This window comes from Crinia signifera, chromosome 1, assembly GCF_055691185.1.
Source record: "Crinia signifera chromosome 1, ASM5569118v1, whole genome shotgun sequence".
In the NCBI taxonomy this organism is placed as follows: domain Eukaryota; kingdom Metazoa; phylum Chordata; class Amphibia; order Anura; family Myobatrachidae; genus Crinia; species Crinia signifera.
The window spans coordinates 46,003,997-46,017,604 of NC_139217.1; the positions used below are offsets into that span (position 1 = coordinate 46,003,997).

The 13,608-nt window shown below is 46.3% G+C and overlaps 1 protein-coding gene across 2 annotated transcripts in view; it reads right to left on the reverse strand.

The window, feature by feature from the left end:
* Nucleotides 1-13,608, reverse strand: part of ATOH8 (atonal bHLH transcription factor 8) — a 36,107-nt gene that overhangs the window by 19,859 nt on the left and 2,640 nt on the right. The window lies entirely within an intron of this gene.

The window sequence follows — 13,608 nt, forward strand, 5'->3', positions numbered from 1 at the left end:
CAGCAGCAGCAGACTGAGCAGAGGAAGTCACTTTACTTTCAGTTTCCACGCTGCAGTTCTGAGCCCCGCCTCCTCCCTCCAGTCACTGCTGACTGAGAACAAGCATGTATTTCTGGAGCCGGAGCTGCTGCCTCTTCTCTGCCAGGGGACAATTAAGCTGGCCCCGACAAACACCTGCTGCTGGTCTCCCTAGTGCTGCTGCTGGCGGGCCCTCTACCCAGCGCCAGTGGTATGTTACTATTATTAATAATATATTGGGATATATCAGGGTTGCCGACTTTGAAAAAAGCCCGGAGAGGAATCTTGCATTACTCGTTTTGGGGGCGGGGCTTAACTGTGACGTCATTAAGCCCTGCCCCCATTACAAGAAATAGCCGCAATAACAGTTATCCATGGAGGGGGCGGGGCTAAAACGTCACGATTGTGCCGTTTTAGCTCCGCCCCCTCCCCTGAGACCCGCGGATTGCGGCATATAAATGCCGCAATCGGGGGGCTCAGTGGGGGTCCCCCTGATTCCGGGAGGGTTGCCCACCCTTCCGGGGGCCGGGAGGAAGGACCCGATTTTCGGGAGACTCCCGCAAATTCCGGGAGGGTCGGCAACCCTGGGATATATGTATAGATGTCATTTTGGGGACATATGGATGTATGTATGTATGTATGTATGTATGTATGTATGTACAGTATGTATGAGGGAGGCAGTGTATGTATGTATGTATGCATAAGGAAGTCAGTGTATGTATGTATGTATGTATGCATAAGGAAGTCAGTGTATGTATGTATGTATGTATGTATGTATGTATGTATGTATGTATAAGGAAGTCAGTGTATGTATGTATGTATAAGGAAGTCAGTGTATGTATGTATGTATGTATGTATAAGGAAGTCAGTGTATGTATGTATGTATATATATATGTATGTATGTATGTATGTATGCATAAGGAAGTCAGTGTGTGTGTGTATGTATATATGTATGCATAAGGAAGTCAGTGTATGTATGTATGTATGTATGTATGCATAAGGAAGTCAGTGTGTGTATGTATGTATATATGCATAAGGAAGTCAGTGTATGTATGTATGTATGTATGTATGTATGTATGTATGTATGCATAAGGAAGTCAGTGTATGTATGTATGTATGTATGAGGTAGGCAGTGTATGGATGTACTGTATGTATCAGGGAGGCAGTGTATGTATGTATGTATGAGGTAGGCAGTGTATGTATGTATGTATGTATCTATCAGGGAGGCAGTGTATGTATGTATGTATGTATGTATGTATGTATGAGGTAGGCAGTGTATGTATGTATGTATGAATGTATGTATGTATGCATAAGGAAGTCAGTGTATGTATGTATGTATGTAAGTATGTATGTATGTATGAGGTAGGCAGTGTATGGATGTACTGTATGTATCAGGGAGGCAGTGTATGTATGTATGTATGTATGTATGTATGAGGTAGGCAGTGTATGTATGTATGTATGTATGTATCTATCTATCAGGGAGGCAGCGTATGTATGTGTGTATGTATGTATGTATGTATGTATGAGGTAGGCAGTGTATGTATGTATGTATGTATGTATGTATGTATGTATGAGGGAGGCAGTGTATGTATGTATGTATGCATAAGGAAGTCAGTGTATGTATGAGGGAGGCAGTGTATGGATGTACTGTATGTATCAGGGAGGCAGTGTATGTATGTATGTATGTATGTATGTATGTATGTATGAGGGAGGCAGTGTATGTATGTATGTATGTATGTATGTATGTATGTATGAGGTAGGCAGTTTATGTATGTATGTATGTATGTATGAGGGAGGCAGTGTATGTATGTATGTATGTATGTATGTATGTATGTATGAGGTAGGCAGTGTATGTATGTATGTATGTATGTATGTATGTATGAGGGAGGCAGTGTATGTATGTATGTAGGTATAAGGAAGTCAGTGTATGTATGAGGTAGGCAGTGTATGGGTGTACTGTATGTATCAGGGAGGCAGTGTATGTATGTATGTATGTATGTATGTACAGTATGTATGAGGGAGGTACAGATATATATATATATATATATAGATATATATATATATATCTATATATATATATATATATATATATATATGTATATAGTTAGTGGGGGGGCGCCACAACTTTTTTGGCTTGGGGGAGCAAAATTTATAGTTACCCCACTGCCTGCATCCAACATGCATACCTAAATCCGTCATAAACTGAAATCACATTCCTTCTGACCATACACTGAGGGCCTGTGCCAGGCGTGACCAGTGGTGCATCTTGGGTAGCAGTGGATCTGGGAAGGTCAATTATTAGGGTTACCACCTAGTCCCTTTAATTCCGGACACATGTTAATTACACAGGTTCTGTGGCAGTTTAAAATCAGGTGAAGTGGAGTCTTGAAGTCAGCCAGCCACAGAACCTGTGTAATTAATGTGTCCGGAATTAAAGGGACTAGGTGGTAACCCTATCAATTATGCATTTGTGGTCTTTTGTAATGAGACGCCCACCTGTGCCTTCTCCGATTCCCTGCATATACTCAATATGGGTTCACCAACGGCAGCACCTGGGGGACCACCAGAATGTGTCAAGGCCAGAAATACTGTGCCATCTCTGGCTTCAGCACGCCGCCAAAACTGAGCTTACCCGCTTCTGTTTTGAGCAACAATTCCCTTTTCCTCCCCCAAACGCCCGCAGCCTGTCAATTAAGCTGCAGCATACAGCTTGATTGCATCAAGGGTTGCAGCAAAATTGTGGGACATACGTGTATCCGCAGTCCCCAAATCCATTGGGGACACATATACTGTGTGACATATACTGCTAGCTGGGTGCTTGGGAATCAGTGGGCCACATGACGAGGTAGATGGGAACAGATCTCACTACGTATTTCCCATTCCAGCCTTTCCCTCGTAGTTCTGACACCAGCGACACGCTGACAGGCCTGAAGTGGAATCAGGCACTTACTGCTAACAACCTATGGCCGAAGCACTAACCCGGCTCCCAGCTGCCCCATTTATCAGGACACATTAACGTCAGTTCCAGAACGCCTTCACTGTACACATTGCTCAGCGTCCAGCCACCGGGGATGGTTCCGTTTCAACATACTGACTGATCTGCGGCTTCCCAGCCATGGCGGCCTGATGAAGATAAACAGAGTCTGTGAAGTGCACTGATCAATCACATTCGCAGCTCATCTCAGGGGGAAGATGTTACTGTAATTAAGACCACCGCTGTCAGGGGGAAGAGAGGAGAACAGCAGGCGGGCATATTTCACTTGATTGTGCTGATGATCACTGTTTAGATGAGAAACAATTCTGCTTATTTATCAAGCCAATCACTTTCACATCAGACGACTGGTGGCGTTTTGAAGGGAATCTTTCATCGGCCAACAAACTTTGGTTTATTTTATTAAGCCTGCTTGAAAAGCAATGAGTATCGACGTCTATCTTATGTGGGTGCAGTGCCAAACCACTCGTCTCAATGAGGTTTAGAGGACACGCGGGGGAAGGGTTGGGATCATTTGGTCTACAAGAAGTTGGTCGACAAGCATTGGGTCGACATCATTAGGTTGACATGGGAAAGGTTGACATCGTTCTAGGTCGACACAAGCATTAGGTCGACACGGTCTAGGTCGACAGTCAAAATGTCGACATGGGGGTTTTGGGCAGTTTTTTTGACCCGAATGTCGACACAGTCGACATGGACACAGGTTAAAGTGCACCGCGTCCCCATGTGCTCTCCATGCTTCGGGCACACTATTTTATTCTCCCACCACGCCCTAGTGGTTGGTAGGGCATGAAATACCGCCTGCCGGCACATGTTGGCTCAAAAACCCCATGTCAACGTTTTGATTATCGACCTAGACCATGTCGACCTAATGACCTGTCGACCTAAATCCATGTCGACCTAGACCCATGTCGACATAATGGTGTTGACCCAATGCTTGTCGATGTTGTAGACCAAATGACCGTATCCCAATGGAATAATGAAGCTCAGATTACGGTATGCCGCATACAGGGCTCTAGGTAGACCCAGATTTATTAATAGTACGGGATACATGAGGAAAAATACTGATTATTAACAGTGATAATTACAATAGTATGACCAAACCACAACTATAAAAGGTTTAAGTAGAAACTACAGTGGGGGAAATGCCAACTACTGAAGCTATTTAAGAACCGGATCAGCGATGGGAGGTATCTATTAAGGAGGATGCATGTGGATGACCGGAGGTCTGGATGCCGACGGTCAGAATACTGACGACGGCTTCCGGAAGGAGGGAATCACGTCAGGACAGGGTCAGGTAAGTATATGACTGGAAGAGTGGGCAGTTCGCAGGCAGCTGCCTGACACCCGCCTGCAGACACCCACAGATGCCTACTTAGTGGGTGATTAACGCATTTCGCCCTGAATAGTATCATCACGTCACTGCCCCGTTTCACAACAATTTTTTGCAGATTTGCAGATGCGATAAACTGCAAATGCTATTTGCATGGTGCATCGCTTATATCGCATAACTTACCCAGAAAGACTAAAAAAACATATCATACAGACGGAGCGCCTGTCAGCCAGCCTGCAGGATCGCCAGATGTCCTGAGCTGGCACAGGCTGGCGGACAGGAGCTCTCTCACCCCTAAGGCTTCCCTGCCTGTCTCCGCTTCAGGGAGATGGACAGGGAGTGGGGGCAGCCATTGGGGGCTGCGGGGGAGGTGCAGGGGACCGGCGGCAGAGGGCCCCGACGGAACAGTTGGTGCGAGGCGGCGGTTGGCGATTCTGTTGCCAGGAGCTGCTCCATCTGTATATAGTTTGGAGCAGAGAAGGGAAAGCGGGGACGTGACAAAGACGTTCACATATATCACAGGTTTTACCAAGGTCCAGGAGGGAGACATCCTTCTGGTGAATAGAAGTATTAGAACACAAGGACACGCACGGACACTGGGGGGAGGGAGGTTCAGGGGAAATCTGAGGAAGAATTACCTCACAGAAAGAGTAGTAGATAAGTGGAATAGCCTCCCATCAGAGGTGGTAGAAGCTAAGACAGCAGAGCAACCTCTGATGGAAGGCTGTTCCTCTTGTCCACTACTCTCTTAGTGAAAACATGCATGGAACAGACATAAGGGCATCCTCACAGAGTAACAGATAAGGTTGAAGTTGCCAAATTGAAAAAGGCAGACCAGGGTACCGATATCTAATTACCCGCGAGCACTGTGGGTAATTGGCTCTCTGGGAGCTATCTAATTAGCCCTATTAATCCTTATCGGGGATTTGGTTTCATTTTGTTTGAATATGTGTTTTTTAACTGGCAGAACATTGGGAAAAATAGCAAAAAATGTAATTGAATAACCTCTTAGATGAGTTCTTATCTGTCGACATATTCTATGTTTCTATGGGTCCGATATGAATAGTGGCAGGAAGGAGCTTTTCAGCGGCTCTTGCATCGCTATATTGGAAGATGACGGTTTGCGTGCCTTAATCTGGGTGTTCAGTAGCGAGAGCCGCCATCCTGTGCCTGCCGCCAGCCTGTGCCTGCCATGATACTTTTGTGCCGCTTTAAAGGCCAAAACCATTTCCACCATTCTCTGTGCACAGATTATTTGAGGTCCTGGGTCTCTCAGGTGCTAGTAACATAGAACATGAACAGGACCTTCCTGGTAATCACTGCACACCAGGGAATAGACAGAGCTGATTTCATCACGTCTGCTGCTTGACAAAACCCACAAGCAGATTAAGTAATCCGAGCGCCAATGTTACATTCCTCTGCAAACAGCCACAGATCAATCAGATTCAACCTGCTGTACAGATCATCCAATGGGCAGGGGCACCGAAAGAGGGTGAGAGGGGGTACTAATTACCGGGGCCAAGATCTGATCAAGGGGCCCATGTTACCTGGCAGCATCAGCTGTAGCAGCACTCCTTAACCCAGCACATGCTGCTGTGTGATAGGCTGCAATGTGCCCCGGGAGGGAGGTGCTTAAAGAGCTATGTTTTCTGTATTTTATTCTAAGGGTGCATGGTCATGCCTCCCATGATTAGGCCACACCCTCTGAAAAGTACCTGGGCCCCTCTACTACCCTGCCAATGGGACTGTACATGGTACGCGAGACAGCATGGTATACAGCTGTAATTGGCAATCTGGCATTGGCACAAGTCTCATTGGCGCACAAGATGGCACAGTCTGGTGCACCGCGCCTGCACACTAACATGTTACCAGAGCAATAAAAATGGAAGGCGGTCTGTGCTAGACAGCAGCGGCAGACCCATATACTGCGGCTGCTGTGTGTAATTCGTCACATTCCATATTGTAGCAGGTCATTAAAGGCCCGATTGGATGGAAATCAGTAATTTAGTTTTTTAAGCCAACACCAACACTTCTTTGCATTGTCCTACTCTGTATAAAATAAAACTTCAGTTCTATGTAGTAGTAGTTTAACGACCTTGTATTTGGCACTCTAGTAGCAACGCTCCATCTTTCATTTGCTTACAGTTACCTCCAATATGTTATTTATAAAGATTGCCGCTCCGCAACTGTGTCTGTTCTGACGCACATACGCTGTACCCCGGCTCGTCCTATTATTCACGGAATATTTACTGACATCAGGGAAACAGGCAGGGAAAAATGAATCACGGTCATTTTTAACTATTGTTTACAAATGATAGGTGTAAAATGACAGGAAGCGGTTTCCTTTTGGCGCCACTGTGAATTACGTCCCCATTATCATAACGTTAACAACTGCTGGCCACAACACAGCCGGGCTGCAGCAGGGAGTACATCTCACTAGGAGTGACAGAAGTATCCGAAGAGAGATAACGGAGGTGTGGAAAACATCTCCAGAATTATGGTGGAGATTTACCACAGCTTCTAGAACGTGGCTTTCATCTCCTTAACAAACAGATTCTAGCTATCATTTCTCTTTTGCATCCTAGATGATTGACAGAATCGGAATTAGTTGCTATGGGCAACACCACAACTTGTCTGTCTTAGAAGCTTTAGTAAATTCGGTTTAAAAAAAAAAAAAAAAGGATATGATTATGGGGCGTACCAGTTAGCTACATTTTGTGTGATTAAGGGCCTGATTCTGTACAGCCTGTATCTGATGCCTCAGTTGTGTCTGGGACTTTATGATAAAGCCCTCCCCTTATGTAGATCCGTGCATATGCAGGGTCTGAAGCGACAGCTTGTAACACCCACAGACGCTGAAATACAGCATGCGGCAGTTTCTCCGGTGAGAACACTGTCACTGACCCCGATAATGACACATGGTGCCGCTATCACTATGGCCCCTACACATGGGCCCTTATTCTGGTTCATTCGCAGTGGTTGTTCGTTTGCACGGTGACAAATGTTTTGCGTATGCGCAGCAGCATTTCTGCGCATGTGTAAACGCTGTGTGTGCGAACTCAGTGTAAAGTCTGTGCGCCATGTGCACGCTCCCAGCCTTGCGTGCGAGGGGTGGAGAGGGCCGTGGGGTGCCGGGCTGGGCCATTAGCATATGTGAACGCCCAGCATTCACGTGCAGGGGGCGGACCCTTACATATGCGTGTGCCTTCGCCATTATTCGATAGTCGGCGACCATCGAAAGATGGGGAAGGTTCCTACTAGCATCAGAATGGATGTTTATGTAACATATCCATTCGCAAGCCTTGTGAACGAAAATCGCTTGCGAATAGGTGGCGCCGGCTAACTATTCGCAAGGCGGGGTTAGGGTGACTCGCAAGGATGCAAATTCGTATCCGATAGAGTCAACTAGAATAAGGGCCATGGAGGGATGTAGGGACATTTTCCCTGAAATCGTATGTAGGCCCCTATACATAACTATATTTCCCGCATGGGTGGACTGCTTATAATAAATAAATAGAGAATAAAAATGCATCTAAACAGACGCCAGAAATATAATGACCCTATTTGTCCGGACAATCGAGGGATCTTTAGCATAGAGCCGAGTGGACCATAATAAGCTGCTGAATTCCCCCTATCTTTTAATTCAAAGAGTTTATTTTTATTCGGGGAGTTGAAGTATTTTAGAGTCCCACTGGGGACGTTTCTGGCCGTGCTGGATGAGTCTCCTGGAACACTGTGTAACTGAACTGTCTCTTTGTTTCTGCTTCGTCAGACGCCAGGAAAATCTTCCAGAAGGTTCATATAAATGTCCACTTCGGAATAGTTCTGGCCTCATTACGTCATTTGCTTCTCGAAAAGTATTTTTTCTTTCTTATAAATAGGAAAGAGGGTTTTCGGTCCCCCCCCCCCCCCTCTCTGTCAGAGAGACTTTGATTTTTCTCTCGGGAGCAACTTTCAAACTTGTTAAACCAAATAACTTATTCACCTTTTCACAAGTTAGATTTTTTAACCCTATCCACCTTGGCGAGATTGGCATGTGGACAGGGACTGTATGATTTAAATAGCATTGTGCTGTACTAGAGAGAGAGAGGGGGGTATTTACTAATACCCCCTTACACCACTGCAAAAACCTGGGTCAGCGGCGGGTCAGTGGCGGTGTAAATGGGTCACCCGTGTCCCTTTACACGGGACTTCTACCCAGGTCCTGACCTGGGTTGAACACGCTTAGGACCTGGGTAGAGGGTAGTGTAAACGGGTACACCAGGTCCACCAGGTCATCCGACCCGGCTCCCATTTACATTAATGGGGGAAGCCCAACCTGCGGACCGCAGGTTGGATGGGGGGCACAGGCAGCCTCTGCTGCTCTCTGCTGCAGACAGCAGCGGTGGCAGGGAGGAGGTGAATGGATGCCTATGTGCGCCATCCATTCACCTCGTGGACGGGGCTGGGGGCAGCCCAGCAGCTTACCTTGGTGCTGGCTGCCCCCAGTGCGGCGATCGGCAGTCCCAGCGGAGGTGATCGTGGTCCAGGTGCTTGGAGATGATGTCATCTCCAAGCCCCGCCTCCGTCTACACTGCGGGTGGGCACTGCAGTGTAAATGGTGACAATCCCGGATCCGACCTGGCTTGGATCCGTGTTCCAAATGCCGGGTCGGATCCGGGATTTTTGGTGTAAAAGGGGTATAATATGGGAGTTATATTTCACATGAGATGTTGCTATGGGTAACCAATCAGAATTTACTTTTTATTTAATTTATCACCTTCTAGAAGATAATAGATAGTATCTGATTGGTTGCCCATCCAGGGCGAGATTCTATATAGCAGAGATGCGGTAAAAACCCCGTTTTCGGGGTTTCTACCGCATCTCTATATGCTATATATAGCCTCCGCAGTGTCAGCGCTGCGGAGGGAATCGCCAGAAAAAGCTGGCGAATCCCTGCAGAAGCCTATGGGCTTCTTACCGCAGCGCTGTTTGAGGGATCCGTCACGGATCCCTCCCAGCGTGCCCTGCGGCCGGCGCCGGGGTCTGCGCATGCGCAGATGGACTCCCGGGTCACAGACCCGGAAGTCCAGCACCGGCACCGCATCGCAAGGGACAGCTCTTACCGCAAGAGCTGTCCCTTGCGTTAATAACGGCATATGTTACAGCATATGCCGTTATTAAAAATGCGATGTCCGGCGAAGGGGGGCCGCGGATGTTATAACATCCCGCCCCCTATCTGAAATAGAACTCCAATCTTGTCACTCTCCATTTATCACTTTTCAAGCTGTGTACATCGCGCTATGAGAGAGAGCAATCTCTCATTGCTGTTGCTTGTTAGGTCTATTGCGCACATTCCAATGCTCTGAAGGGCAGGCCAGACTCAGCCTGTGCATATGCTAAAGCTGATTGGCTAGAGGTCGATCTGATCCGGCGATAATGGAATGTTCTGATTTGCTGAATAGATGATCTAATGCTGGTAACATTCTAAGGGCTTGATAAGTAAACGGCTGGCTGTTATACTGTCCCACTTCAAAGTCTCAAATGTATATATCTCCCAAACCACCCGATTTAGCCTAGGACACTAACGCATTCACTGAGTGAGAAAACGGAAGACCACAAATACACTGAGAACATGCAAACTCCACACAGACAATGGCCCTAGTTGGAAGAGAGGCCAATCTAGTGAAGGAGCAATGTTATCCACTATGTCACCATGCTGCTAAATATTTTCACTGAATATGATCATCTCCGGCACGTGGAGCAGCGAGAAAAGGATCAACCACTATTTTTTTTTTGTGCTTACAAGTTTGAAGATTGGCTTTGGGGGAGTTTGCTGTAGAGAAGTAAAGCAGAAGACTCTCTGGATGATACAGCGAGGAAGCCCATCCAAATTCGTGTTCAGCCAACAGTCTTCAGAACCGCCTGCAAGATGAGCTGTCAGCAGAGGCCACACGCTCCTGTTGACCCTGTCTTTTTGCAGCATGATGTCCACTGGAAATGTCCCAGAGTGACAGGAGCAGTAGCGGACACGTGGAGGGCATCAGGGGACCTGTCTGGGAGTATGACTGCAGCTGCACACCAGATAGAACGGCTGATATGCAGCTTTCAGTATAATACAGGGTGGTCACAGCTGGCTTCTCCAATCAGAAACCAGCAATGCCCCGCCTACTACGCAATCCTCTGCGTCATCCTATTACAGCCTCTGCTCTGACGCTATACCTGTGTGAAAGATGGGCTGTCTAATGAGAGTGTCCAGTCACAAAAAAAAAAAATAAAGAACCCAAAAACACAACCTTGCCTGTCATAAGCAAAATCTAACCATCGGACCTCAAACATCTACCAATGTGAATGTGCCATCACTAAAGCCCATATACACTACATACCGGTAATAATGCCCAACAAGATCAGATATACCAGCGAAAAACAAAAGAGTCAATAATAACGTCCAATGGGATTGCTATACAGCTATATCTCGGGATGCCGGTAACAGATCCCTATAGAACTAGACCAATATAGGAAAGTCTGACAAGCCAGGCGGTAATCTACAATGCCCTCCCCTGGCATGATGCCCATGTCCATGATGGCCGCCTCTGAGATTCTGTCAAGAAGAAAAAATTTCCCCAAAACAGAAACGTACCTAACACAGGGGACCATTTATCAATGATTTTTACCTATTTAAAACTCATTACGTGTGATAAATGGTGCTCCAACTGTCATTTTTCAAACAGACGAGCGGAGCCAATTGGCTGGAGCACAATTTGTCCTATGCAAGGAGTTTTAAACAGCTAAAGCCAATGAATGCGGTGACTTGGACTGCTTAACGAAACTCCAATAATGTATTGCAATCTTTTGAACTATGAGGGTTTAACTGATGAGACGAGATGGACTGAATGCTGGATGGATGGAGACCTCCAAACTGCAAAGACTTAAAATAAAATTTTCCGCTGCATATCCACTGGCCGGACTGAGTGGGATCCTTGTGGAGTCTAATATCACCAAGCCAAGGCTCCATCCGCGCCAGAAGCTATTTTACTTGTAGCTCTGCGGTCACGCTGGATCAGGTTGGCTGAAAAGGGGGACCAATCAAAGCGTGCAATCTCTCAGATATAAATCAGCCTGCAGCTACCGATTGGCCAAGCTCACATCCCCTCACGCAGCCACCTAAGAGCAGCCGGCAGTAATAATTCCTACTGCTATCCAAAAGAGTGGTTTTAAGCCAGAAATAATCAAAAACTTGCCACGTCCCTTCTGTTTACCCACCACCACATAATTCCCAGCCGCCTTGTTGTTTTGTAATAAAAGTACATGAAGTTCCCAGGGAACAAAATGTCCAAATAGGTTTACAAAACAACAACCTGCTAGACCAAAGTGCACAGAGCCCACAGGCTCTGTCAGAACATCGTGCACTGAGCCTCACAGTCCCTGACAACTTCTGTATTACATCTGCCTGCTTACTGGAGTCCTGACTGCCATGCGGAACATGCAGCGCCAAACAGAGAACTAAATATGAATGGAAAAATGAATGGAACACTCTCACCTTTAGCTGCTTACAGGCTAAGCTGCAGTGCTGGGCGCACATGGGAAATATGTGCATTGCGCAGATGGAAATAAACGCATATATTGGCCAATATGTGTAAGACTCACAATAAAGGAGGGTGTCCACATGGGACATACTGTCCAATCACAGAGCGCAGTCACAATGGCAACCGCATTACTTGGAAGTCAGGATCAGGCCTCTAGTAACTATGGGCCTTATTCTAGTTCACTCTTTCTGACAAAATCCTTAGATGGACAAAACCATGTGCACTGCAGGTGGGGCAGATGTAACTTGTGCAGAGAGAATTAGATTTGGGTGGGGTTTTACTTCAAAGTGAGATCTATTTGCAGTGTAAAAATAAATCAGCCAGTATTTACCCTGCACAGAAACAAAATAACTCACCCAAATCTAATTCTCTCTGCACAATTTACATCTGCCCCCCCCCCCCCTGCAGTGCACATGGTTTTGTCCATCTAAGAAGGATTTTGTCAGAGAGAGTGAACTAGAATAAGGCCCAATGTATAGATATTGGTGTCAGTGGCGGCTCCAGAGGAGGGGCCTCAGCACAGTTCAAAATTCAAATAGGAGAGAAGCACCAACTGCCACCAACTGTCATTCCAAATAGACTCACTGGATTTCTCCGCTATTGGAATTTTGAACTGCGTCACAGCTGCCCCCTCCCACTCGGGAGCTGCCACTGATTGGTGTATATATAAATGGACAGGCGTTCACAGATCCGCAGTCAACAAGGACAGGCAGTAAATTGGTGAATACAAACATTAGAAAAGAATAAAGGGCGCACCATAAAAATACCCAGCACGCATAGGAAACTCTCATCTTAATAAAGGAGGATGAAAGGGTGTGTAAATTGTGGCAGTAAATTTGCACCAATATCACTATATTGAGCTGTCAATTAGATCAAAGCTGTCCTGCACTAAGCGGAGTTCCAGAGAAGGGTTTGTAATCCCCATTCCCAGAAAGGCAGATAATGCATCCCAAGGCAATGTATGATTTGTGTCACCGCTCCTCCACCACCGAGCGGGGCTTCATGTTACACCCGGAAGCTTGGAATCTGCTCTGCAAATGTGCGGCGGTCGCTTAATAACGGCGGCGATCAGCACTGGGAATCCCTTTTCATCCGGCAGAATGCTCCTAGTCCCTAACACGTCATCAGAGGATCCTTCCACATGTTACAGCTGAACATCTTGTTCTACTATGGAAGTCGCTGATCTGGGCTATTTCCAGTCCAACCGAGGTTCTGAATTGTTCAGCAAAGGAAATGACACAGCGGAAATGATGACAGATAACAACACAGGATTGCGGCACTTGTTGCCGTGCCATGAACTGACCAATCCTGTCTTTTGAAACCATAACTAGTTGCTTTAACCTTTTGAGCGCCGAGTGAATTTGTCGAAATGGGTGTGAAAATTGACGAGCGAACATTTTATTCATCGTAATGACCAGTAATGTTACCCTATATAGGAAATATTAGCTTTTTTTTCCACACTTTTTTAAAATTTTAATTTATATAACAAATGTGAGCGGTGCTGGCATTTTTAGCGGATAGTTTGCGCATCTCTAACAGAGATGTTTGCACTCAAAGGGTTCAAAGTGCAGTAACGGAATTCCAACAACTGCAGGAGTAAAGTAAGGGTAATAGATGGTCAGTTCATAGGTACGGCACAATAATGGGCCCCAACCACAAGGCCATGGTCCGCACCAGGGCTGTAGTCCATTCTCATTGTG